This window comes from Phoca vitulina, unplaced genomic scaffold (genome assembly GCF_004348235.1).
Source record: "Phoca vitulina isolate PV1807 unplaced genomic scaffold, GSC_HSeal_1.0 scaffold43, whole genome shotgun sequence".
Taxonomy (NCBI): domain Eukaryota; kingdom Metazoa; phylum Chordata; class Mammalia; order Carnivora; family Phocidae; genus Phoca; species Phoca vitulina.
Window position 1 is genome coordinate 124,069 of NW_022589746.1, and position 25,185 is coordinate 149,253.

Sequence of the window (25,185 nt, forward strand, 5' to 3'; positions counted from 1 at the left end):
CAGGCTACTGGGGAGAATTAAAGAGTTGAAGCGATGACTTTCTGGAGAAGAAAAACAATTCATGGTTTTATACCACACCTCCTCCCCCCTCCAGTTTGCCGCCTGGTTCTCCACAAATCTTTGTTAATGCCTGTGCTTCGGCTGAGCTCAGTGTCTGGGGTGAAGAGACAGGGAGCCCAGACAAGGTGGCCCTGGCGGCGGGGGCCTGAGCGCCCCGTCCCCGTGACTGGCCCTCCCGCCTGTGGTTTGCTTGGTGCTGTTGGCGTCCGCGTCAGGAGACGATGATTGAACACACCTCATCTTTGACAAGTTGTCCCCAGGTCTTCAGAACTTGGGTTCTTTCCAGAAGCAGACCAGTGCGTTTTGACACAGGAAAATGGAACAGTCCTTTGTTTCTGTTTTTGTTTTATTTTAAGATTTTATTTATTTATTTATTTGAGAGAGAGAGCGAGAGAGCGCTTGAGCAGGGGGGAGGAGGGGCAGAAGGAGAGGGAAGACTCTCAAGCAGACTCTGCACTGAGCGGGGAGCCTGAGGCTGGCTCCTTCTCACGACCCTGAGACCATGACCTGAGCCAAAATCCAAGAGTCTGCTGCTTAATTGACTGAGCCACCAGGCATCCCACGGGATAGTCCTTTGTAGCTTTGTCACGTCTCCTCGGCTTCCAGCTCATGGAGGCTGCCCCTGCGAGGCTGGTGCCTGCTTGTGAGCAAGGGGATGCACCTGCCCCACCTCCCGCCAACATGTCATATTAACATAAACTGAAATAAAGGTAATTACCCTTCTTCGAGGTCTTGAGGCATTGCCACTGGGACTTAGGGGATGAGAAAGAAGTGGGGGGCAGAAAGGCATGGAGGGCTGCAGGTGCTTCTCCCACAGCTGAGGCTGCAGAAAGCGCCTTCTCTCCTAGCACCTCAGGCCGGTCCTTCCCCGGCCAGCTGCACAGCAGGCCATGTTGATGCCCCCATTCCTCTCTCTTTTGTTCCCTCTCCTAGTCCTTATCCTGTTGTGGCCGCCCAAGTCCTGTCCGGATCCACCCTCACCCCCGACTAAATGCCGCCCCAAGACCAGTGAGCCAGACCCACTGCAGAGGTTAATTCTCCCTGGTCTTGGGAGGGAGGGAGGAAGGAGCTGGGTGATGGCCTTCATTACATACACATTTGCTGGTCTTCAGGCTAATCTTCGTTTTTCTGCCTTTGCCTGCCCTGGTGAGCCAAGAGTCTTAACCACAGATACTTGGGGTGGGCCATAAGAGATTTCCTAGGATTCTGAACCTCCATGCCTCAGTTTCTCCACTTGTAAATAGAAGAATGAGCCTGTTTGAGTATCTCTTACAGCAGGCTGGTGTCGGCACAGAAGCTCAAAGGAAGTCACAGTCATGAAATCAGTGCCCCAAGCCAATGACACTGCTTCCTGGAAAGAAAGCCCAAGCTGTTAAAATGCTAGACGGCCCTTAGTCTTGTTTATGCATTTTACTGGAACGCTCAGGCATGAAGTGTTCCCTGAAACAATAAAAAGATAATTTACCCAGGCTGCTTCATCTCTCTGTCTTGACTCTTTGTGCTTTTTCATAACGCTGTCCACTCCCAGAACTCTGAGAGCCCTTTTTCCTCTTGCGGTTTACATTTTCTTGGCTGATTGCCTCTCTCTTGCTCGCTGTTTCCTTTCCCTTTTGATGACTGACTTTTAGCATCATTTCAGTGTCTGTAACTAAATAAGCAAAGCCTCTGGGTCCTGCATCATAATTCTAAATTTCACTGTAAATACAAATGCATTGTGTCTGCAGATTGGACCGAGTAATTTCAAAGCTCAAAGAAACCTTAGGTTTTATTTTCAAGTCAGTTTGAAGCCAGGCATTTATTAATGGCTGTCTGTGTAAACCACGTGCCGTGCTGGCCAAAGGAACACAAAAGTGGCTCAGTGCAGAGGGGAGACAGTTACGGGTTGTTTTGGAGCATAATAAACAGGTACTGTTGAATGAGGGCTCAACTGAGGTGGTCGATAATGAATTTTCAGAAGCTCTGCATCAGTTTACATTTGGATATATTTGACTTAAGAAAGTGGGGCATGTGACCGAAAGTCCAATGGAGGCAGGGTCGGCGTTTGGTTCAGAGGCTCTGTGATGTCAGGGTGGGCATCTGGGCCATGCTTTCAACCTTTCCTCAGATGGGGGCCTCACGTCTGTTTTCAAGGCAGGCAAGGCCTAGGAACAAATGTTGGGTTAGCCCTCACCTGGGGGGACGCAAGGCTCACAGAGGCTGTGCGAGTTCTCCAGAAGCCTCAGGCCAAGCCCTGAGAAGCCCAGTATATTCCAAACTGAAGGACAAGGTGGCACAAGGGTGGAGATGTTTGCGTGGGACGGCTGAAGAGACAAGCTTTGGAATTCACGCTGGTTAGAAAGGGAGAGGAAGACAGGAGATTGGGGGAGGGCAGAAGCAGACTGGTCAAAGGCAGGAGGACATGGGGCATACTCAGGGGCATCTGAACTTGGGATGCGGAGCTGCTCCCGGTGGCCAGGAGGCTGTGTTGTATGGGCACCTGTGGGGAAGCATTTTGAGTGTGAGAAGTTCAAGAATCTGGGCGGGCCAGTCACACACAACAAAGTCACTTAGGGTAACGGGAGGAAGGGGGAGGCTGGGGACAGGTTAGAGGGAGAGGATGACTGGGAGTCAGGCGCCAAAGTCTTTGGGAAGGGCGGGGGTCGGGGTGGGGCCCAAGAAGAGCCACAGAGAGCAGTGATAAGGGGGACTTGGAGGGCAGAGTGCCCGACAGCATCCACCACAAAGGAGCAGCAGTTTACGAAGCAGGGGACCCAGGAGGGCAGATGAGATGCCCAGCGGGTTCCAAGCAGCAGTGGCCTTTGTGATGGGGACAGCGGAGCTGCAGGCTTGTGAGGAGAGACACTAGGCCTCTCAGAAGTATGAGTCTGGGGTCCAGGCTGAGGTGTCATTTTACAATGATAAGTTTGGAAAATCTGAAATTTTGGAGGTTCCTTTTACTGGGGACAGGCATTTCCTCCCGGCAGCCCTAGTCTTGTCCTTGTCCACCTCGAAGGAAAGGACGGCGGCTTTATCCTTTCCCCTCTGCCTTCTGACCCTCAGGGGTTGCGCCCTGACGTGGGAGGCGCACTGCAGAGCCCTTGCTTGCCTTCACCTCATTGTGCTGCCCCATTCTCTCAGACAGAGAAAGAAAATCCTGTATGATTTCACTTATAGGTGGAATCGAAAAAACAGAAGAAATGAACAAACAAACAGACAGACTCATAAATACGGAGAGCAAACTGGTGGGTGCCAGAGAGAAAGGGTGGGGGGCGGGCAAAATAGTAAAGGCGATTAAGAAGTACAAACTTGCAGTTATAAAACAGTAAGTACCACATTGGCAATATCATTAATAACATCGTAATAACATTGTATGGTGATGGGTGGTGAGTACACTTACCTCGGTGAGCACTGGGTAAGGAACAGGATTCTTGAATCACTGTGTTGTACACCTGAAACTCATATAACACTGTATGCCAAGTATAATTCAATAATAAAATAAAAATAAAACAAGACAGAGAAGGGGTCTATCCTCTCTGAGCAGTACACGGAAAGCAAAGAAATCATCTTTTGTTTTTCCTGTTTTGCTAAGGAACTCTTGGCCAAAAACTTCACCCCACTCTCTAAACTCTCTGTAAATCAAAGCCAACAGTACTCTTTATCTCTGTGCCTCAGAAGAGTGTGTTCAAGATTCATGACGTTGTTGCCTGGATGAAAGCTTGCCAGCTTGGAACGGGCTCCTTCTAGGGGTGTTAGACATCACACTAGATGGAGGAAGAATTTACCCAGGAATTACCAGTGGAACCCCCGTAGTCGCCCTTGTCCTGGCGAGTCCTTCTCCTGCCCGGCCTGAACAGGAAGGGAAAGGAGAATCTCTGGATGAAAGAAGTCCAGGGAGGTGGGATGGGCCATGTCTGACGGTCCCTGAGGATTCCAGAGTGGGATGGCATATTTATGGCAGGAGCGGGCCACAGCTGGTCCAGAGGGTGCCCGAGACACAGCATGAGGGAAGAATGTGGCACAGTTAGGCATGAGGGGGACGGAGGAACCTCCTCTCCAGGGCAACCTGAGTTGTGAGCAGCCTGGGGTCTGCAACAGAATAGTTCTGTGGACGGTAGAGCTGGGGTGGGGAGACCTCACTTGTTCGCTGTGGAAGTGTTTTCCTGTAAACAGCTTCCCGGAGGATGAATATTTTCTTCTTTTTATTTGCATATGTCATTGTTTAAAAGCCTTTATTAAGTGTTTATGTTAACCTGTTGCTAGGTTAACTTATCTGCTTATTATTGTTATTAGCAAAACAATAAAAGAATGTATCAGGGAGTTTGGAAAATTAAAGAAAATCACCTGCAACCTGCCACCCTATTACAACTTGATAGATGATTGATTTATTTAGAAGAGAGAAAATCTGTTTTGTTTTGGTTTTTTCCCTCATGGATTTTTTCTTTGGTATTTAAACATCTGAGATTTGAACAGTGACGCAGTTAGGTCGCTGAATATTCAAGTCCATCCAATCCTTCGATTTTTCTGCATTTGGCCCGTGCTGTTCTGTTACTTCGTTACTCTCCTGGGCAATGTCACTTAAAAACTCCTTTTGCTAATGGAACATACTGCTGCCAGTGAGCTCTTAAATTTTTTGTTACCTTTGTAAAGTTTCCATTTTTGGTTTCATATTTCTTTAAATGTGCTGTCCCACGAACATGACAGTCATGGGCATTCCAGGCCACAGACATCTCAGGACCCGAAGTCTACCACGGAAGAGCCATCCAGCAGCGGACTTATATATGCCCAAGACTAGCACAGCTCTGAAGGCTCCTCCACACCCTGTGTTCTGGGAACTTTCTGGATAAAGGACAATACTTACTCATTCCTGCTCATCTTTAAACAAAAACATTGAGTTAATGGTCCATAATATTGATCTGAACTGTCTGGAACTTAACACACCCCATTTCGGGCAAAAGGTTCCTGGGAAGTTTCACTCCTAATGACTGAAGCTGTTAAAACCAGATCCTAGGATGAGATAGCACACCACAAAACCCAGGCTCCTCCCCTAGGCTGGGAGCTACCTTTGTGCCCGGCAGGGTCGTTATCAGCCTCTGAAGCTTTCCAATGGTGTAAAGGAGATTTTCAATGACGCTAGGTCAGGATGTTAAATCACTGGTCTTCTGCGTGAGCTAATGGTAATTTGCCCATATTAATCTGATCTTTACATTTGTTTCTAGGTATAGCTTTGCCCCCTGAAATGGGGTTAAATTTCACCCCTCTTTCTGCTTCCTTACTTCCAGCTCCTCTTCAATCATTTACCCTGTCCCACGGGGAGGCTGAGCAGTTAAATGAGCTCAATGGAGTGGCATTTGGTACCTGTCCTGTTCAAACAGCAGGGCCAAACAGGTAGGTAGGGACCCTCAGAGTGTGAACCCCACCCTTGGACATAGGTCACACCATATGCTTCAGGCTATAAAAGTGCTGGAACAACACTTTAGATTTTTAAACTCTTATAATACATGTGAGTTTAACTGAAATAACCAATTACGAGATCATGACCTGAGCCAAAGGCAGATGCTTAACCGACTGAGCCACCCAGGTGTCCCAGCGATCGGTTTTCTGAGGATTGTCATGTATGGTAGGAAATAGTCCAGTCCTGAAATAAGCTCTATTCCCCCCATTTTATTGAGATACAATTGACATCTGGCACTGCTTAAGTTTAAGGTGTACAACATAAAGATTTGACTTACATATACTGATTAAAGGATTACCACAGGGGTGCCTGGGTGACTTAGTCGGTTAAGCATCTGCCCTCAGCTTGGGTCATGAACCCAGGGTCCTGGGATTGAGTCCCACATTGGGCTCCCTGCTTGGCGGGGAGTCTGCTTCTCCCTCTCCCTCTGCCTGCCGCTCCCCCTGCTTGTGCTCTCTTTCTCTCTGTCAAATAAATAAATAAAATCTTAAAAAAAATTGATTACCAAAGCAAGTTTAGTTAATATCCATCATCTCATATAGATATACACACAAAAAAAGGAAAAAAATTTTTCCCTTGTGATGAGAACTCTTGGGATTTATTCTCCTAGCAACTTTCAAGCATACCGTGAAGTTTTAACTACAGTCATCGTGCTCTACGTTACATCCTTAGTACTTATATCTCTTCTAACTGGAAATTTGTGGCTTGGACCACCTTCCTCTATCCACCCCCCACCCCCAACTCCTGACTCCAGTAACCACAAACTCATCTCTTTTTTCCTCTGGGTTTGGTTGTCTTTTTTTGTTTGTTTTAGATTCCGTACATAAGTGGATCTTTTCATATAGCATTTGTATTTGTATGGTATGTCTCTGTGTGACTTATTTCACTTAAAACAATACTCTCAGAGTCCATCAATGGCATTGCAGATGGCAGGATTTCCTTTTTTTAATGGCTAAATAATATTCCATTGTGTATATATTATCACAGCTTCTTTATCCATTCATCTGTGTTGATGGACATTTAGGTTGTTTCTGTGTCTTGGCTATTGCAAATAATGCTGCTAAGGACATGGGGGTGCAGGTATCTCTCTGACACGGTGTTTTCATTTCCCATGAAATACAGACCCAGGAGTGGAATTGCTGGATCATAGGTAATTCTGTTTTTAACATTTTGAAGCTCCTCCGTACTGGTTTCCACAGTGGATGCACAATTTACAATCCCGTCAGCAGTGCACAAGGGTTCCCTTTTCTCCACATCCTCGCTAGTATTTGTGATCTTTTGTGTTTTTGATGACAGACATCCTAACAGGTGTGAGGTGATATCTCACTGTGGTTTTTGATTTGCATTTCTCTGATGATGAGTGATGTTGAGCTCCTCTTCATGTGCCTGTTGGCCATTTGTATATTTTCTTTGGAAAATGTCCATTTAGGTCATTTACCCATTTTTAAATTGGATTGTTTGGTTTTTTGCTATTGAGTTCTTCATAATTTTGGATATTAACCCCTTGTCAGATAAATGGTTTGCAAATACGTTTTTCTCCATTTTTTTAAGCTTGCCTTTTCACTTTGTTGATGGTTTCTTTTGTTGTGTAGCTTTTTAGTTTGATATACTCTCACTTATTTTTGCTTTTGTTGCTTGTGCTTTAGGTGTTATCTCTGAAAAAGCATTGTTAAGACCCATGTCAAAGAGCCTTTCCCTATGTTTTCTTCTAGGAGTTTTATGACTTCCAATCTCACATTTAAATCTCTAATCTATTTTAAGTTAATTTCTGGGAGTGGTGTAAGATTCTTTTATATGTGATATTCAATTATCCCAGCACCATTTACTGAAGAGACTGTCTTTTGTCCATTGAGTACTCTTGGTTCCCTTGTCAATATTAGTTAACCATATATGTATGTGTATATATGTAAACACTTCCCAAATGTGTGCTCAGACTTGCACAGACCTATTTCCTGGGTGTATTTTAATGGTATTTCAGAACCTAAGGTTGTAGTGAGGGCAGCGGTTGGAATGGAGACCCTGAAAGGGTGTGGAATATTGGTGCTAAGTTCTGAACTGAAGCATTTATAACTTGCCCCTCATCATTATGATGTTCTTCTGCATGCTTTTGCTCAAAGAAAAGTCACTATAGTTTTGTTTTGATGACCAATTGGGGTGATATCTGTCTGGCCTAATCAGAAGTTCAAAGTGAAAAGCAGGGTGCCTGGGTGGCGCAGTTGGTTAAGCATCTGACTCTTGGTTTCCACTCAGGTTATGATCTCAGGGCCGTGGGATTGAGCCCTGTGTTGGGCTCCACACTTAGCGTGGGGTTTGCTTAAGATTCTCTCTCTCTCCCCTCTCCCTCTGCCCCTCCCCACTGCTGTCTCTCAAATAAAATAAATCTGAAAGAAAGAAAGAAAGAAAGAAAGAAAGAAAGAAGGAAAGAAAGAAAGAAGGAAAGAAAGAAAAGTTTTGGTAAATGCTTTGACCTGGTGCCATTTGTCAAACAAAAACCACTTAACGTTTTTGCTCTCCGGATAGAGAATATGTGTTCTTGACTCAGAATCTGGAGGAGGAGAGAGCCGTACGATGAGGAAGGTGTGACAGTGGTGATGTGTCCTGCAGAAACGTGGGGAGAGAGTGGTGAGCAGCTCTTGGCCAGGGTGGCAGCGGAGGCTTCACAGACATGTTGACATTAGTGTGAATCCTAATGAATAAGAGGAATTCCCAGGTGGGAAAGGGCACTCTAGGCCAAAGTAACAGCATAACCAGAGACGAAGGGATGCAAGATCAGGGGCCATGCCAGGAAGTGTGAGCAGTTTGGTATGATAAGAATGTATGGTGCTGTGTTCAGAAGAGGACTGGACAAGTAGATAGCGGCCAGAGCAAGAAAAGCCCTGTTGTTATTCAGGTTTTGTTGTCTTGTTTTTTTTTTTTTTTTTTTCAGACTTGTTAATGAACAACTTAGTATGGCTTTATAGACAATAGGGGCAAATAAATGACTATAACAAAACTTTGTAGCACTGATGCAGAAAATCCAAGTGAATTCTCCTAGGCTCCTCCTATACAACAATTTTCCTACCTTGAGTTCTCTTAAGTGCTAAACATTAAAAAGAAAAGAGGAAGAAAAATAAGATGAAAAGGAAGACAAATACATTCATTAAGATCTTAGCTGAACTGGAAAAATGATAAGGCCAAGAGATAGAGGGAGCTAGTTCCAGATGGCAGAAATGGTGTCTATTAATTAGTCATCGCTGTAGTTAATTAAACATTTGGATGAACATAATGAAAGAACATTTGAGGCTCTCAGCTGAAAGGGTTAGTTAAAGCTAACCTCAGCTGAACGAGTTGGCTTTGTTCCATATAAGGAGTCACGCGTTAGAGAAAGTGAAAGTATACTTTTCACCTTTCAGTATGATTGATTGCTATTTTGGGGAAGCCAACAAAGAGAAATAACTTTATCAGACAAAGCTACTGCTTTGTTTCTCAATTACAAACATCTCTGTTCTAGAAATTCATTAAAAAAAAGAATTACAATTAGCAAACAAATATATGAAGAGATGCTCAAACTGACTTCTACCTGAAGTCGTGCAAACTGAAATATCAGGAAAGAATGACTTTATGCTCATTAACTTTACCAAAAACATGGTAATAGTAAAAGTTGGCAAGATTGGTGGTGTCAAGTATTAGAAAGTATTCATTCAACAAAGTTTTGATGGCCAAATTCTGTATATCAGATACTAAGAAAGGCACTAATGTATAGAATAATAGAAACTTTTATTTCCTTTTACCCAGTCGTACTGCTTCCAGGAATTTCCTGGAAATAATCTTCATCCCTACACTACTCTAAAGAAAATCCTGCACTGAGTATATACATAAACAGAAATAGCCAATATATAAATAACTGAAAATTTGGAAGCCATGTAATTGCCCGATGGTATAGAAATGTGTATTAAGTTATTACATTATAATTCATCCACTGCATTTGTTAGATAGAACAGGTTTCTCACAGTAACAAATAATTCCACAAATTGCAGTCACTTAACACACCAAAGTTTGTTTCTTGCTCATGTAATGTCCAGTGTAACTTGAGCAACTCACCAGAGAATCTCTTCTCTACACAGTGAGTCAGGGACCCAGGCCACCCGGTGATGCCACCATCTCAACACTTGGCTTCCAGGAGGGGGAAAAGAGAAAACATGAAAAACTCACACCATTTCTTAACTGCTCTACCTGAAAGTGATGTATCACTTCTGCTCAGAGCCATTTGGGCAAAACCAGTCACATGGTTTCAACCTAGCTACTCATTATTATGTTTTGCCCGTTTTCTGACTGGATTGTTTATTTTCTGCTGTGGAGTTTTAAGAGTATATATATAGTTCTTCTTAAATATATATAATATATAATTCTTTTAAATATATATAATATATATGAAGAGTATATATATTTATATATATAATTTTTCTTAAATATATAAAATATATATAAACTCTTAAATATATATTCTGGAATATATCTGTATATATTCCAGATACTATACCTTGGTCAGGTAGATGGTTTGAAAATATTTTCTCCCACTCTGTATAGCTTGTCTTTTCATCTTCTTGACAGTGTCCTAAATTTTGATGAAGTCCATTTTACCAGTTGCTCCTTTCATGGATCGTGTTTTTGACGTCAAGTATTTCCTTTGCTTGACTGTGCACTGGCTGGAACTTCTAGCAGTATACTGAATATGAGCGGTGGGAGTGTGTATCTTTGCCTTACTCCCAGTCTTGGGGAAAAACATTCATTCTTTCACCATTAAATATAGTGTTAACTGTAGATTTTTTTGTAGATGCTCTTTATCAAGTTGAGGAAGTTCTCTCTTCTTATTTTTCTGAGAATATTTACCTTGAAGGCATGTTGAATTTTGTCACATTCTTTTTTTGCATCAGTTGGTATGATCGTACACAATACTGCAATGCAGTTCTGATGCTAATTACCCAGAGTAGTGTAGACTTCACAGGTTTAGGGCACAGCCCCCCACCAGACTGCCCTCACTTTAGATGCCAGCTACTTCTCAGGTTTCTCAGGTCCCCTGAATTTCTGACCAACTGGCTACGAATTTGGGGGTTCCCACTATCACCTCAGGTTTGGTAATTCACTAGAATAACTCATAGAACTCTGGAAAGTACTATGCTTACTATGAAAGTTTCATTATAAAAGTTGCAAATCAGGAGCAGCCAAAGGAAGAGACCCAAAGGGCAAGATCTGAGAGGGTTCCCAAAGCAGAGCTTCTGAGTCCCTTCCCCAGGGAGTCAGGACGTCTCACCCTCTGGGCCGATCGATATGTTCACCATCCAGGAAGCCCAACCAAGCTTTGGTACCAGAGTTTTTATTGGGATTTTATTACAAAGGCATGGTGGATTGAATCATTGGCCACATGATTGAGTTCAGTCTCCAGCTCCCTCCCTTCCCTGGACATTGGGAGGGTGGGCTGATATCATGTAGTCCAAGGTGCCAACCCTCTAATGACGTAGTTGGTTTTTCTGGTGTAGGTAGCCCCCATCTTGAAACAAGGGGCCCACCGTTAGTTACTGAATTAACATAACTCAGCATTGTGGGTCCCAGGGGCCCACAATGAATAACAAAGACACTTATCCCTGGGAAATTCCGAGGATTTAGAGGCTTGATCCCAGAAATCAGGGACAAAGACCATATCTTGATATACAATGGGGTTACCTCCTGATAAACCCAAATATGGTAAGGCAAAAATGCATTTAATATCCTAATTTAGGGAACAACTTAGCTTAGCCCAGCCTACCTTAACCATGCTCAAAACACTTGCAGTAGACTATGGTTGGGCAAATCATCTAACACAAAGCCTATTTAATCTGAAGTGTTTAATGTCTCCTATAATTTATTGAATACTGTGCTGAAAGTGAGAAACAGAAAGGCTCTATTGGTACAGTAGAGTGGTAAGTGTGTTGGTTGTTGACCCTCAGGATCTCATGGCTGCCTGGGAGCTGGGGCTGCTACCCAGCATCACAAGAGAGGATCTTATGGCATATTGCTAGCCCAGAAAAAATCCAAATTAAAATTTGAAGTGTGGTTTCTACTGAACACGTATCACTTTCACACCATTGTAAAGTTGAAAAATTCTAAGTCGAGGACTGCCTGTGAGGGTGCACCTCCACTCTCCCCACATGGTCTCCACTGACTCTGTGCGGAAGGAGGCCTTGTGCCGGCCAGTGGGGATGAGAGTCCCCACTCCTTACTTGTGTTCTCTGACACTACCCCTGAAGGGGTGTTGGGTGCCACTTCTCATAACATGGTGCGGGTAAAAGTCTAGACTTTTACCAGTGAGGGTGGGAGTGAGACCACAGTTTTTTCTGTGGTTGGCTGAAGTAGAGTGCTTATCGTCTAAAAGTTCTCTGTCTTGCTGGGCTGTCCCTTCCTGGCCTTTGGCTAGAGAGAGAAGCTTCCGTGGGACTATTTGGTTTGTGCCCACTGTCATTTCTGAGTTGCAGGCTTCTTCAGCTCCAGTGATGGGTTATACAAGGTGAACAAACCAAAACCAATAAAAAGACCTGGAGAACTCACGCCATGTCATTTGTTGGGTCCTGAGGCCCCTAACCCATCTGCCTCTTTCTTTCCACCCTCTGGAGGTTTCTGAGGTTTGTTTTATACATGATGTCCAGGGCTTTTAGTTGTATTTAGCAGGAATAAGAATGCAATAGAGATCTACTCCGCCTTCCTGGGATGTCTGCTTACTTTTAACTTTCTGCTCTGCCTTAGCTTCAGATTCTGAGAAATTTCTCGAGGGAAAATCTGGCAGTGTGACAGGTCTACTTCTCTGCCTTTTCATTCTCATTGGAATAATTGGCCTCTCAAGCGTGCACAAAAAGCTCCCAAAGCTCTGTTGATCCTCTGTCCCCAGCAGCAGCCTCTGCTCAAGCAAAGCCCAGATTGTTAGCTGTCGCCCTGTCCTCAGAACCAGCAAATGCCCCAAGGGTTAACATAGCTGCACAAAGTCAGCTCACTTCTTCATGGTTCTTCCCACTTTGGACTCTTTGACCCTCTAGTCCTCTTTGCTTCAATGGCTCTCTGATGTGTGGAAGATGACTTAAATTTTATTTAATGCAGCTTTTTGTTATTTTTGGCAGGAACATTAATGTGTCCCAAGGTACTCAATGATGACTGAAAGTGAAAGCCTGTTTCTCAGAATTCATGTGACAATATTGTACGTGAGTGGCTTTATGTCAGAAGCTCCTTTTTCATTGGCTAATGTATTTCAAGTAGCAAAGGGATAGTGTCACAGAGAGTGGCTAAAAGTGTGGCCTCCTAAGTTGGGGAGCCTGACTCTGAAGGCTGGCTCCACCACTTACTAACCTTGGGTAATTTTTTCGACTACTTAAGCCTTGATTTCTTTCATCTGTAAAACGAGGATGATAAAATATCCATCTTAAATGGTTGTTGTAAAGATAAAATGAGACAATGTGAGTAAAGACGTTAGTGTGCTCTCTAACACATGATAAATGAAGACAAAATTGTTAGCTATTATTTAGTACCAATGTTCTAAATGATAGATTTATATCAGTCAATAGAATTTTATTTATCCAACAAATACATGTGTTGATTAGTTATTTACTTACCTGTGACTCATATCTGTGATTTTTATTGAGGCAGGAAAATCCTCCAGATATCAGAGCCACGTCTCTCCTTAACCTAGAACGGGACAGTCCATCTTTTGGTCAGCATCAACGGATGCAGAATAGGATTGGATTCTATCCTGGAGATAGGATGAGGTAGATAGGACAAAGTGGGCCAAATATCACTTGTTATTGTGTGAACCCAGGATAAAACTGTGTGGAAGGGTATAGCTACTTCAAAAAAATTACATAGAACCGAGAAGAGAGAGGGTCCTCTATGGGTTAAGAAATCCACAAAACTGCTGTGATTGCAATGGGCAATATTTGGACAAGGACAACAAGAGTGGGGAAGAGAATACGTATTTCATCTACAAGTTCTTGTAGTTCTCTGGATTGTAATTGTGACACAGCTTTGTTCATAGAAAAAAGATGAACGATAAAGAGGTAGGCCACTACTTGGGAAAGGACTGTAACGTTAGCAAGAAGCAGAGTCTCTCAATTTCTGTTTGGCTTCTATCTTCTCTGTCAGTGAGAATGGTCCTGAAAACATGAGGGTTATTATGAAAACATGAAGGATGATTAAAAGCAAAATAAATTCCAGGATTGGCAGAGATCCGCCCAGGCAACATTAACTCAAGTGTCTGAATCTAGGATTAACTAAATGAACTGCAAGAATTTACATTTTCAAAATCAGTGTTTGGAAACTTTAAATAACCATTGACCATAGGGAAGCAGGGGAGTATAATGGTTAGGAGTTTGGTTTTGGTATTAGATGGGCCTGGAAGTCCTAACTCTGTCACTTATTAGCTGCCTAACATTGGAAAAGGAAACTTTCTCTGGGCTTTATTTCTTTATCTCTACAATGGAGAAAATCTATGAATTCATAATGATCATCAAGAGAGGAAGAAAGAGATGATTCATTGTCACTATTTGTTGCAGCAAAAGAATCACCTTATCTGAAGGCCATTAAAGCATAATAATTGTTCATCTTGCCTCTCATGTTGACCAGATAGCTTCAGTTGATAAAGGAAAGCTCTACTTTCTTTCTATAGAAGAATGCCAGGCAATAAATGTAGAAGGGATGATAGAATAAGAAAACTGTTGATTTGAAATTTCTAATGAAATTATTATCCAGTAGTGCTAAAGAGGGAAATGTTGGAAAGGGAAAAATGAGCTTTCTTGGCATCAATCTCTTTTTTTTTTTTTTTAAGATTCTATTTATTTATTTGTGAGAGAGAGAGAGCGAGAGCACAAGTGGGTTGAGGGGTAGAGGGAGAAGCAGACTCCCCAATAAGTAGGGAGCCCGATGCGAGGCTTGATCCCAGGACTCTGGGATCATGACCTGAGCCGAAGGCAGATGCTTTAACGGACTGAGCCAGCCAGGCGCCCCTTGGCATCAATTTCTAAACTTCAAACTGTGTTATGAGAACAGAGTTCTTAATTTTAAGGGATGGTGATAAATCAAAGTGTCTACAGCAGGTAAACGAAATGGTAAGAATTCTATACGAGAAATGGTTGCCAAAGGTGGAGCCAAGTGGGAGGAAAGAAGGCTCTGGAGGGAATTTCTTGTCCTATGAGGATCCCTCATGCAGCATACAGAGTAAGTTTACTACCGGGTGGCTTCAGAAGGCAGAACAAGAGCCAGATAAAGGATGTTCCAGGGAGTCAGAAAGGAAAGCTCTGGTTAGTGTTCGAAAGAGAACTGGAGGTGGGCCGAGTGAAAACCGGAGATGGAGTCACTAACCCTGAGGCCTCCGGACTGTGTCCTCAAGACAAGGAGGTGGGCGCTTCACAGATCCAGGCCAGGGTCCGCTGGGCTGTGGTTCTGTGGGTCTTGACTAGGTGATTCCCAAAACGGCCCATCTCAGGACACTTCAGCTGGCTGTTGGCACCCTGGTCAGTAGATGGTGCACAGGTTGCTGGCCCCGATCTCTGCTGAGTTGGGTGGTTGGTCTCTGTCTTGCTCTTGTGAAATCACTTGGGCTTGTTGGCCGTGACAGTGGGGCTCTGTGCCGGCACCAGACACCCTTTCTCCACCTCTGACTGCTTCCTAGGGAGCACTGCTTGGTGTGGGGAACAGGATATCTGCCAGTCAGATGGCAGAATAAAGGCAGACTGAAGCCAAAGAGCTCTACACTTTCTTTGTGGTTTTGGAAAAATGAGAAGGCAAGTGCATGTGATGAGCAGTTGTCTCATCTGAAGCTGGCTGCCTAGGAGGGGAGCAGGCTCACCTTGTACCAGGTGGAGGAGTACAGAAGGCAGCCCTGGGCGAGAGCTCTGGGCTGGCAGCCCCTCACTGGTGACTCAGTGCTGAACCTGGCAGGGTGTGCCCGTGCCCGTGTGTGTGAGCACACATATGCCCGTGTGTGTGAGCACACATATACACACAGGGTTGCTGTTAGTAAGAACTTCTGTGTTTTTATCTCAGCTCTTGCTCTGGTTTTCTGAACAGAGAAACTTGAACAAATACATGGGACCCCAGGGGCTGGGATTGGGATCTGCCGAACTTTCTTGCACCCTGAGCTACCTTGTTACTTTGATTACTCTCCATCTTCCTTCCATTTGGCGGTGTGTTGGCACTATGCATTTCTGCTTTGGGATTAGGCAAAGGAGGCAGGGGGTAGGATGAGAGCTGACATCCGGACTGCCATGGAAGAGCCTCCCAAGAGATGAGGACGTCTTGGATTGTAACTTCTTGGGCAACATCTGGCCAACGGGGCCCTGACCACGACTATCCAGGATGAAGCCCAGAGGGCAAGCCCGACTCCTAGAGCTGCCCAGGAGGCCAGAGCCAGCCTCAGGGAAATCAAAGATCCTCATGAACTCTGCTTCCCTTCTGAGGTCTTGTGCTTAGGTCTAGGGGATTTTCGTATGAGTCATTTTCAGCTCAGAACACCCAGACTGTGGTTAATGACTTGAAATTTTATTGGGTGAAGGATTATTGAACCCCTTGGACTCTTTCTCCAACCTTTTTATTATAGTTCAGCTGACCCACCACGTGCTCCCTCAAGTGGTCCCCTTTGGGGATGTTCAGAAAACAGCCTTTAACACAAGTGACTTTGACCTCTGATATCTTCAGGACCCATTTTTATCTTTTCCCCTCTTTTTGGCTCTAATCTTACTGTGCCATTAAGACTGTTTTTGTTTTAATCAGCTTTTTATTTTAGAATAGTTTTTAGATTTATAGAAAACTATAGCATACCATGCTTAGTGTACTTTTATACCTTTGTACTTTTTTGTACTTTTGTATTCTATAGTATATTTTTACAGTATACTTTTTGTATAGAACCCCCATGTGCCCCAGACAGTTTTCTGTTATTAACATGTTACATAGTAACCTACTACTTATTATTATTTTTTTAAGATTTATTTATTTATTTGAGAGAGAAAAAATGCGTGTGCGGGAGAGTGGGGGAGGGGGCAGAGGCTGAGGAAGAGAGAGAATCCCAAGCAGACTCCCTGCTGAGCGCAGAACCCTGAGATTGTGACCTGAGCCAAAATCAAGAGCTGGCTGCTCATCCGACTGAGCCACCCAGGCGTCCCTACATAGTAAACTACTTATTATTATTAACTGAAGTCTAGACTCTACTCAGTTTTCCGTAGTTTTTATCTAATGTCCTGATTACGTTCCAGTGTGCCATCCAGAACACCACATTACATTTACTTGTCTTGTTTCCTAGGCTCCTTTTGGCTGTGACAATTTCTCAGACTTTTCTTGTTTTTGATGACCTTCACTCTTTTTTTTTCTTTTATTGTGGCAAAAAACAATCATTAAAACCATTTTAAGATTTGGTGCTGAAATGGCCAAAAAGGCCAAAAATGTTGCCAAGTGCTCTGAGTTTTTAGGGACAATCGGGAGAATGTGAATCCTTCTTTTGAGAGAGAGAGCTGCCTACGATAGGTTTTGTGTATCAGGGTTACTTAGAACTGAGCTCTGCCCCATGAGCCAGCGGAAAGGAAGTAGATGTGCACCATTCAGCCCGTGCAATATTCCTCCGCTGAAAATGCCTCTCCTTTTTTTGTGCTAACCCAAATTTTTACTTCACTTAAGGTTCACCTTGATGAACCCACTGGAGAGGCTCCCAGACATCTTCCTCCTATTCCCAATTCCGAAGGCATTTGTAACAACAGTTTGTACCACACTGTCTTGTATAATTCAGCTGTTCAAACTCTCCTTGGACTGCATCAGTTTGGCTTCCCAACCAGACTGAAAGGCCCTTGACATCAAGGACCAGCTCTCTGACTTCTTTTATACCTTTACAATAGTTTTATTATTTTGTAGATTGGACAAATGGGGAGGAAAGCTAAAATGACTTGGCGAAAGCTGCGCAGAAGAGCCACCCAAACCAAACAGTAACATTCATTTCCAGTTTATAAGAGCTGGGGCTGGGGAGGTAAGGGAAGCACTCAGCTCCCACATGGTATTTAAGGGAGCACCAAAGAATTGAGCAATCAAAATGAATAATATTTCAATGCAGTACTTAAAAATTAACACAAAAAAATCCGTGGTGAACAGATGTTGCCGCTAGCCTTATGACCCTACGTTATTGTGCAATGAAAGAGTGGTTTCCAATCAAGCCAGGATTCCCAGGCCTGTCAGCACTCCCTCCCCCACCAGGTGACATACGAGGGTTGACAATGGCAATACTAGCTTTAGTTGCAATCGTGGTTTTTGACTGTAGAGATTTAATTAACTTTTTGCCCTTGGTTCAAACTATGGGAGGATGTTTTGATAGGTGCGTCTGGTGGTGCCATTTTCCTTTTTCCTCAAGGTGTCTGTGAGTCCACATGGCACTGCAATTTACAAAATGCTTTAGCATATATCATTTCACTAATGCTCCAAAAAAAAAAAAAAATATCCTGAAAGGATGGTGTTATCCTCATTTTAGAGAAAAAGAAGCTAGGTCTCAGAGTAAGTCCCTAATACAGCAATATTGGGCTGGCCAGCCGTGGGGCTGGGAGTCTGATGTTTCCCGACCCAGATCCTGCCAGCAGATCGCCTTTGTATACTCCTCCCAACCCTCTGCTTTTCCTTCTGAGCTGTGTGCACTCATGTCTGCCTCTGCCATTTCCCCAGGGAAGTGTGCATGTGCTTGAACGAGTATGTGTGTACGTGGTTGTGTGTGTTTGCTTGTATGAGCATGTGTGTGCATGCACGTGTGTGTACTTTCAGACGTGAGAAGCCATGGCACAGAGGGCTTATAGCCAAAGAGGGCTTACGATGCTGAGGCCAGACAGAGTTCCTGTCTGCCTGACTTTGCCTGCTGAATCACATTTGGAGAGCTGGCTCTAGCCCTGAGAGCTCAGACAGGACTTTACTTCCTTCCCCATCCACAGGAACCATTGCCAGGGCCAGTGGCAAGGAACAGCCCCTCCTGAAGTGCCTCCCTTCTCAGGCTTTAGAGAGAAGGCTCAGAATCTTGGAGGTGATGTAGAAGTTGCCAACCCTATGGCTAGAAGAATAAAAATAACGTGTTATTTGGGGGAACCCCAGCTTGTCTTTTCCAAAGTGAGTGCCTAAAAACCCCCACAAATATGCAGCCCAGCTTCTGCATTATGAATGCAGAAAAGGGGTTTTTCTTGTATCAGGAATCGTTCCATGTAAGATTCACGTTCTCTGAAATGCCATCTCCTTTCCAAACCCAAGCCCGGCATTATAACCTGAGAAATCATTATTACCCAGTCCCTCAATCCTATTCCAATAAACGGAGGACCACACACCAGCAGCTTTCAGCAGTTTTCCTTGGCCAAATATTGTTCTATCCTGTGTTAGTTTTGACAGGATTAGTCGTGGAGTCCTACTAGAAAAGTCCCAGGATCCCTGTTGGCTGGACAGCCTGTTAAAATATTGTTTTGCTTTCTTGCAGTTTGCAAGCCTGTGGCCCCGAGAGACATTTTTAGGTATGTTGCTTCTTGGCCAGCCTGTTTCAGACCGCGACGGCCCAGCCGCGGCCGGCGCCTTGACCAAGAGGCTCTTGAGTGTGTGAAGAAGCACCTTTACAGAGGTCGACCAGAGACCACCTCACCATGCGGACAGACCTAGGCACAGCTCAGGCGGGAGCTGGTGCTGTGGGCTTGGCCTGGGGGTGTTTGTGCACATGGGGAACAGCGGGCAACCCAGAAGGTAGCAAAGGAAGGCCGTAGGAAGCCAGCCCCTGAGAGCCTTGGGGAGGGTAGTCCAGCGCATTTAACGCAGTGCCCTGAAATGCGGACCACATGGTCACTCCGGTCGCTCCAAGCCAGGCTCCAAACACAGGAGCTGACTCCTCCATCCGCCAGTAGCTCTCGTCTTTGTTTACTTTGGTCTTTACCCCGTTATGGGAACCAGAAGGAGGAATTGGTAGGTGGCTGTGCGGCTTGCAGGATCTCTGACCATTTGGGGGGGATTGTTATTTGATTTGAACTCTATGGTATCCCGGTTGTGGGTGTACACATTTTATTGAATTTGATGGAAAAATATTGGCTTTAATCAACTAATATTAATGAATACCCACCTCACCGTCTGTTTTTATTGCAGCATGCTATGTGCTTACTTCTAACTTTTTAGGCTGGATTTAAAGATCACAAAGTAATGAGGTCAAAATTCTACAGTTTTTGTGTCATTTATTTTATTTTTCACTAAATAAAACTCTCCTAAGTCTTGTTATTTTATTTGTTTTCCCTTCCAGCCTCTATTATTCTGTAACATTCCTTCACATTGTCTTGAAATTCTCTTCAGACACTGCTCTGGTGGTGTTTCCGCTCGGCTGTCGTAGGGAACCGGACGCCTTGGGCAGCGGATGGACGTGCGAATGGACGCTGAGGGTCTATGTGGTAAGACCCTCCATGAGGCTCATCCTTACTTATTTCTTGTTCCCACACTCTGCTCCAAGGAAGCCTGCTTACAGTGTCTCACACTAGGGTGTCTACGCCTGGTAGTCACACTGGAGAATATACTTTTACTGACCAGAATGTCCGGAATCTGCCAGTCTATGATTTTAAGATCTGTGATGGATTCACTAGGCTACAACATTTTCTCTGAGTCACCTGGTCTATGATGTTCGTTGATCCCATAACCCCCAGGACTGGGCATATCATTCACCCTAGTGAGTTTGCATTTCTTTATGTATGTCACTACATATTATCTTTTTATGTGCATTTTGCCTTCTTTTCCTTAGAAGGAAGACTACTACTTGGGGCAGGAATGCAGTCTTCTGTAACTCCCCACAGCTTCTAAGAGTGTTCTGCAGCTCAAAGTTCCCTGATAAACAGGGTGACTCAAGCATTTTAATGAACCAGAGTACAGATCAAGGCTGTGCAAGCAAAGGGTAAGAATACTCTAGAATAAGACTGGCATTCATTCCTCAGGTTTCTGTATGTTTATAGAGCAAGAAGGATCCTGGCAGTTTGGGTAGCTCTGTTCCAGTTACCTGACATCCAGCAGGTCCAGGCGCTGACATCTGTCACTCAGCCATGTCAGATGGGGTGACTGGACCAACGGAGACATATGGTGGAGGGGCCTGTTTTTGCCTTAATTTTTTTTTTAATTAATTAGTTTATTTATTTGACAGAGAGATACAAAGCGAGAGAAGGAACACAAGCAGGGGGAGCGGGAGAGGGAGAAGCAGGCTTCCCGCTGAGCAGGGAGCCCGATGTGGGGCTCGATTCCAGGACCCTGGGATCATGACCTGAGCCGAAGGCAGATGCTTAACAACTGAGCCACCCAGGCGCCCCTGCTTTAATTTGTTTTTAACTGGAATGTGTGTGTTTTGGGACCACACAGCAGTGGTGAGAAGCTCCCACCTGCTTGGGACAAAAATGATGAGCCGATGTTTCTAGGCCCATGTTTATTTAATGTACTGTGTAAACAGTGTTGACAAGGGAAAGGAAGAAGTGATAAAGATTAATACAAACACCCTCTAACTTAACCCTCCAGAGATTGCTCTCTAAATTTCTTGGTGTTGTGTTTTCATTTGCTTTCCTGAATTAAAATGGATTTGGAGCCTATGAACACCTGACGCTACATGAGCCTTCTGGGTAAGAGATGCAGGTTTGCATTTCTGAGTTCTGTGTCATTTTGGAATGTCTTACTCACAGTGTCAAAGATTTATGTTAAAATGTAGGAATTCCCATAAAGCCTCTTGTTAAAAATAAGCAAACAACAAAACTTCTCACCGAACATAAAACCACTTTCTATGCTGCTCCCCAGACTAAGGCCAAACTCTATTTTTTTACTCAGTTGTCCCATAGGGAGTTTGCTGTGGCTCATTCATTGAGTCTCTGCAGCTTGTGATTTCTCCTCAAAATGCCTTTCTACTGGGCTTTTCAAGACCCTCACAGGGCAGCCCTGATGATGAATGCTAGAGGTGCTCCCTCAGTCAGGGGAAACTGAGGTCCATGGTTTTCCTCCTGTAGGGCAGTAAGGGTCTAGGGGCTCAGCAGCAGGCCAGACCCCAACCCAGATCCCTCACAGACGCCTTTCCTGCGCCCTCTCTCGCGTACTGTGGGGTTAGGGCCAATCCCACCACTTTACTCATGAGAGCATGGAGGGCCCAGGTGCTTAGCGGGAGAGCTGGAGGCAGGACGCCAGCCTCCCGCCTCTGGGCTGGTGGCTTTTGTTGTTGTCCTTCTGTGGGCTCTGGGCCTGCCCCTGATAGCGCCCTCACCCGGAGTGGAGGCAGCAGCGACAACCAGGCAGGGCTGGGGCCATGACTCCAGCCAGTTAATCTTTCATGAGAGGTCTGGACAGACTCTTCTGGCCTCCTGGGAGCTCCTGGGCAGCTCAGAGCCTTCAGTTACAGAACCAGCTTGAACACTTACAGAGTTGAATGCAGGGAGGCTGATCTGGGTACTGTTCTAACTTCTGTTTTGAGTTGTGTTCAAGGAATAAGCACAGAGAGGATTATCACATGGCGGGAGAGATGAGCAGACGGAAAAGCCAGTTTTAGCTCCAGAGCTCGATGTCTGGGGTTCACAGGAGGGGCATCACGTGGGTACCCTCCATTTATCTACTCATAGCTAGCCGGTCGGTCGTTCCTTTAGCAAACTGCCGAGCTGTAGTGATTACATCACACAGTGCAAAGGCCTTTGGCCGTTATTGCGCTCCGCCTGGCTGTCGGCCAGAGGCTCTGCGAGGGCCGCGTGGACACGTTCCAGAAACAACTAGAGGATGTAGCTGCTTGCTGGGTGCTTTCAGCTTTTGTTGTTTCTTTTCCCCTTCGTTTCTTACCTGTACCTACGAATCAGTCCTCTGTTTACTGTGCGTTGGAACCAAAATGACCTCAGAGGTCGATGACTCATGCTGTTGGCCCCCACGAATGGTACCGAGTGACCCTTACGCAAGGCATTTCCACCATCTGAGGGAAGAGATGGTCTGAGTTACTCTTCAGTTAAAAACACTCCATGTGGTTTTGTTTGGCAATTTAAAAATAGGTGTGTCCTGTGGGCTCAGTTTTCTAGAATCCCAGGTAGGAAGAAAACCAGTTGTTTTCATTCAAGGGTTTATAAAAGATCCCCTGAGGGGTAACTAAGCTCTAACTGGACAAGAATGCTGACATGGCCCCCAGCAACCCCCACAAGCAGCCACACTCAAGGAGGGTCCCAGGCCTGGGTTCTGCACCCTGGGGGCCGACCTCTCATTGCTTATTTGCTCCCATTGTCTTACTTGTTTTAATCCAGTCACACTGCTGTGGTCTGAATGTTTGTGTCACTTTCAAATTCATATGTTGGAATCCTAACCCCCTAAAGGCAAAGGTATTTGGAGATGGGGCCTTTGGGACGTGCTTAAATCATGAGGGTGGGATTAGTGTTTTGTAAAAGAAACCCCATAGAGCTCCCTTGCCCTCCCACCATGTGAGGACAGTGAGAAGCTACTGTCCATGAGCCAGGTAGAGGGCCCTCATCCAACCACACTGGTGCCTTGATCTTGGATTTCCCAGCCTCCAGAATGACGAGGAATAAATTTCTGTTGTTTATAAGCTACCCAGTGTGGGGGACTTTGGTAGAGCAGCGCGAATGGACTAAGACACACACTTACAGGGGCCACACAAACAGACCTTTCCAAGGAAAGAAGGACCTTGCAGAAGAGGTGGTCTCAGCCTGCATCTGACTTCCTTCTGGGACTCAGGGCTGGACTCCGCTAAAAGCTCCGTCATTGGCCCGGGCAGTGCGTGAGGCAGGCGGGCTCCCGCGCGTGTTGTTGTGGTCTCCCAGGCCTCACCCCCCACCCTCTCTGTAGGGCTGGGGTTCTGTATGTGTGCCCTCGTTTGTTCTTCCCTATCAACACCCAGGTCAGGTAGACGATATTCTCAGCCCCAGTTTGCCAATGAAGGAAACTGAGGCTCAGGCAGGTTAAGTCACTTGATCAAGATTATGATTCTGCAAAACGGCCAATCTGAGACTTAGATCTTCTTGCTCCAAAGTGTGTTGCCTCCCACAGAGGCCCACCCCATCTGCTGTTTATTTTTTTAAGTGGTCAGGAACTTAGCGAAGCTGCTGGGGCAGTGGGGCTGTGGAAGACAGCCTGCTCTTTACCGAGGGCTCATGGGGCAAGAGGAGGGCGGCTGAGCCCACCCTGTTTGGAGAAACTAGCTCAGCAGAGAGCAGTCTCATGCCTGCAGTCAGTGGGGCCCGTAGGAGGTGGCCTCTGACCACCACAGAGGGACGCAGGACGAGGGAAAGAGGACAAGGGAAAAAGGGCATCTTAACCGAGAGATTTGTCAAGTGTTCCATGACTGGAGGCGGGGGGAAATCATAGATGATAAATACCTGATCCAAAACCCTCATGGGCTGCTTTTGAAGAGGCCCCTGACCCCTTACTTTGTGCAGACATAGAGGCTTAGATACTCGAACACACACACACACACACACACACACACACACACGCACACCATTTTGTTTTGTTTTGCTATCAACAGGAATTTATTCTTCTATTAAATAAGGCTATATATAGCATGGTAAATTGTCTATCTACAGCTCACTAAGATGCTAATTTTTACATTGTTTTTCTTATACCAAAACTGGGAAGAGTCTGAAAATTTCTCGCAAAAGGAAAATCTTTTAAAGCTTTTAAAAACAATTTCAAGTTCATCCTGAACTTCATAATCCTTATCACAATTGGAGTGAATTAGTCGTGTAATTATTTGTTTGATGTCTGCATCTTCCATAGACTTCATAAAGCTTCAGAAAGACCGGAACCAAGCCTGTCACTCCTTCATTTAACGGATACTTAACGAGAGCCCATGTATGTCAGATACTTGCATCGTGGAGAGGCAAGGGTGAATGAAACACCAGGGATTCTGCAATGAACCTTCTCAATTAATTCGGAGTCCCCAGCACCTGGGAATCCCTGGCATACAGCAGTCACTTAATGAATACTCACTGGATAAGAGACAAACGTGCTTCTGGTGTATTCTTCCCACCCCACATCTTCCCTTAATAAGAGATTCGGGTCCTCACTCTGTCCTCCTGGGTGAGCCCCCACTAGCCAGCACCCCCTGCATTGCCCTCTGGACACACAGGTCTGTGCCTGTAGGCTGGGGTCAGGATCACCCTGCCTGCCCTCAGCACGGACAGAAGACAGACAGGGAAAAGGGACCCGGCTGTCCCAGCAAGGTGAGGGGAGGAGGGAAGAGTGGAGAGGGTTGACCCACTTTTCCTGTCTGTGAAGTTCCCAACTGGGCCCTAGGGCTTTGTGGGGAGGGGAGGGGCGGGGTGGGCGGGTATCCTGGCTTGCCGCCCTGACCCCTGCTCTGTGCTACATTATTCGCAGGACAGTGACGTGTACCAGTGGGGTGGCTGAGTCATCAACAAAGCTGCTGTGTGCTGGCTGAAGAAGGAGGGGCCAGAGAGATTCAGAGTCCCGTGGGCTCAGCCTGGGGGCTGCTGAGGCCAGTCTCTTCATTGCTCTGGAAGACAAAAGGCTAAGGCACCCACTGGTCTCCTTCTCCCTCATCCTGGGGCTCTGGGCAAGTCCATCAACACCCCCCCCCCCCCGCCCCCTGCCTTTGGAGAGGGAGTTGAGAGGACTCAAGCATTAATGAGGGAGAGACATGCGTGCCGGGCCTGGAGCTGTCTCTACCCAACAAACGTGGAATCTTGGGCAGT

General features: G+C 45.3%; 1 long non-coding RNA gene across 1 annotated transcript; it reads left to right on the forward strand.

The window, feature by feature from the left end:
• Nucleotides 1–19,022: 19,022 nt before the first annotated feature.
• Nucleotides 19,023–24,701, forward strand: LOC116648335. Its single transcript, XR_004302509.1, has 4 exons — nt 19,023–19,914; nt 20,259–20,408; nt 21,084–21,117; nt 24,248–24,701. It is a non-coding gene; the product is annotated as an uncharacterized LOC116648335 (long non-coding RNA).
• The last annotated feature ends 484 nt before the right edge of the window (nt 24,702–25,185 follow it).